The following is a 2,990-nucleotide window of genomic DNA, read 5'->3' as shown; positions in this document are numbered from 1 at the left end:
AAACAACAACACACATATCTTGATGACTTTGCGAAAACCTTTGATCGCTTCTTTTTGCCTTCTTATTATTGTGCTGAGATCCTCAAGTATAAGAACGGCGTCACAGTTATTGTGAATGGCTTTGCGTTTATCGAGTACGTGTTGGGACCAGTTCCGCCGTGATGTTATGACAAGCCGGATGTTACTGGAAGAGGTTTATGTTGTACAAGTTCCTAAGGGGATGATTGTTTTTACAACGTATCACTTGTTCGTAAATGGTCAAATTTGGGATGTTATGACAATTAACGACCCTTGTGAACGTCAATTCACTCCGACAGCTTCTACAAGACTCTGTCCCATTGCTATCTGCGTCAACGAATGGCCAGAAACAACTGAAACGATTAACGTACACGCGATATTTTGCAATCCTTTTTTGTTTTAAGTGGAAGGGGGGGGAAATAACCACGGATTTTTATTTGTTAAACTGCGAAGGCAGCTTTAAGGTGCGGAATATATCCAGATACCGTATTATTTTTGTTGTTGTTGTGATACTGTGATGGCAGTGGAACATATATCAAGTTCCACATGACAAGCCACTTTGTTGAGCTTTCATTTGTAGCCCGGTCGCTTCTGAAAATTAAGCTAATAGCCCAGTGGGCCTTACTTGGTAAGATACAACATTGTTTCTTTTTACGTGTATCGTTTTTTTAAAGTGATTCGTTTACCGTTCCTGTGGTTTGCACTCCAATCGTGTTTTGATTTTGTTGTTGTTGTTGTAACTTTCTGACGTGCCCCAGAGAGCTACCAAGAGAGAGCTTGACAGCTCGTAGAATCCCGCCAGTGTTTATAAATATTACAATTCTGATAGCCAAGCACAATCCACCTTCAATCGGCAGCTCGATGTTCACCTGTTGAGGCTCTCACCTGTCCGGGCTGTTGACGTACGAGAGACAGAGGTCGCAAACGGGTTTTGATTCCTTACCCGTACCCGTACCCGGCCGCACCAGGGTCGCAAATGGATACCCGCACCCGTACCACCGCTCCTCTCCACGATGGAGACCGCTCTACACAGAAACCTGTTTCAAGTGTTCAGGCGTCATTGACGCTCGCCCGGTGGAGCGGTGGCGCCGCGGTTTCAGCGCATTTGCGTTCTGGACCCGGAGAGCCGAGTTCGACTTCCCGAACAGACACTGGAACATGAGCGGGACAGATGCGTGACATCTTGCACGCGCTGCGCCTCGCCCAGCCGCGGGCAACTGGCAATAGCCAGAGGGGCCTCCGCTGCGTGGGCACGGAGAAGGAATGGAACGTGAACGCGGCGCAGTTGTGGTCTGGGCCGAGCGCGAGACTCCGAAGCGATTTGGCAACAGCGCTCGCGTCGAGCCCAGGGTCTCTCGTGCTGGACGAGAGTTGTCGGCTTCAATGCTCGTGTGCGGAGACACCGAGGCGAGGGGTGTAAGTAGCCGACATTTGGTAAACATGGCACGGGAACAAATGGCACACGTGGACACCGGGACACAAACATTTCACGATGAAACAGGACTCTACTAACAGTTAAAAGTGGTGTGCTAACAGTTATAAGTACTGTACTGACGGTTGTATACAGATATGAATGAAAGAGATGATTCATCCCAAACCCCGAACCTGTTTCATTGTGCCTTCTTTCTCTCCAGAATTGATCACTCGTGCCATTTTTACTTCCTTTACCAGTTTTACCTGTGACATTTTTATCTGTTTTACTTGTGCCGAGGTGCCTTCTTCCAATAAATGTTTTTGGAAAAAACCGTGAAATTCAATCAATGGCTGTCTATCTCTCACTCTTCGTGTATCTCTCTCCGTGTCTCTCTCTCCGTGTCTCAGTGTCTCTCTCTCCGTGTCTCTCTCTCTCCGTGTCTCTCTCCTCTCCGTGTCTCTCTCCTTGTCTCTCTCTCTGCTCCGGCAGTACATATACTAAAATTGGAACGATACAGAGAAGATTAGCATGGCCCCTGCGCAAGGATGACACCCAAATTCGTGAAGCGTTCTCTCCGTGTCTCTCTCTCTCCACCTGTTTGGGTGCGGCCGCACGAACCTGTTGCTCCCGCTCCAACGTTGGTGTGGATGGAGGCCTGGGCTCACGTGATAGCCTGAGCCTAGGCTGAGAGAGCGCCCACGCGTTTATAGACGCTTTACCCCGCTTTTTTTTTCGTTTATTGAGTCGTCGTGTTCAACATCCTTCTCTTCCTTCACTGTGAGTTCTCCGTTTCTTTCACGTGGTGCTGGTTTTATTTGTTTTGTATGTTTTTCTTCCATCCCTACGGCACCCTCTCCGTGTCTCTATCTGTGTGTCCCTCCCCCGTGTCCATCTCTCTGTGTCTCTCTCCCCCCTCCGTGTCTCTCTCTCTGCGCCCCCCCCCCCGTGTCTCTCTGTGTGCTCTCTCTCTGTGTCTCTCTCCCTGGTCTCACTCACTCACTCGCAGCACTCTCTCTTTCTCTCGTGTGGGTTTCCTTTGTTCTTTTTTCTCTCCTTTCTTTCTAGTGAGTTCCTCCTTGGTTTCATGGGTCTTGTGGGTTTAGGTGGGTCTTTATTATTTTTGTGAGCATTTATTTATTTATTTTCCCCTCCAATTTATTTGGGGTAGTGCAGCCGCGTTTTGCACGCTAGGGTGCTGTCGCCAAGCATCATGGCACAGTACCCCAAGCTTGAAACCCTCTCGCGAAGGAACGGCGTGATGGTGTTCCCCCCGCCCGAGATCACCGTTGAGGCCGTCGTCGCGGCGGCGGCTGAGGTCATCGGCATGGCGGGCATCCTCGTTAGCGAACGGGAAAATCACGGGGTCGTCCTTTATACGGGGGGAGGCCATGGTGGCGCGCCTTGCAGAGACGGGGCTGGACGTGGGGGGGGAGCTGTTTTTACAGTGCACCCCCCTCTCCTCGCCTGCCGTGAAGGTGCTCCTCTCCGGCGCGCCGCCATTCCTGAAATGTGCGGACCTGCAGCGGGACCTCCTCCGCTTCGGCACCGTAGTGTCCCG

At 50.7% G+C, this 2,990-nt stretch overlaps 1 non-coding gene across 1 annotated transcript; it reads left to right on the top strand.

The window, feature by feature from the left end:
- The first annotated feature begins 1,907 nt into the window (after positions 1-1,907).
- Positions 1,908-2,012, top strand: LOC133361405 (U6 spliceosomal RNA). The gene has a single exon (XR_009757357.1). It is a non-coding gene; the product is annotated as a U6 spliceosomal RNA (small nuclear RNA).
- Positions 2,013-2,990: the final 978 nt, after the last annotated feature.

Source organism: Lethenteron reissneri, unplaced genomic scaffold (assembly GCF_015708825.2).
Source record: "Lethenteron reissneri isolate LAM-NWPU_2019-01 unplaced genomic scaffold, ASM1570882v1 scaffold_101, whole genome shotgun sequence".
Lineage (NCBI taxonomy): Eukaryota > Metazoa > Chordata > Hyperoartia > Petromyzontiformes > Petromyzontidae > Lethenteron > Lethenteron reissneri.
This window is presented reverse-complemented; position numbering and strand designations above follow the sequence as displayed.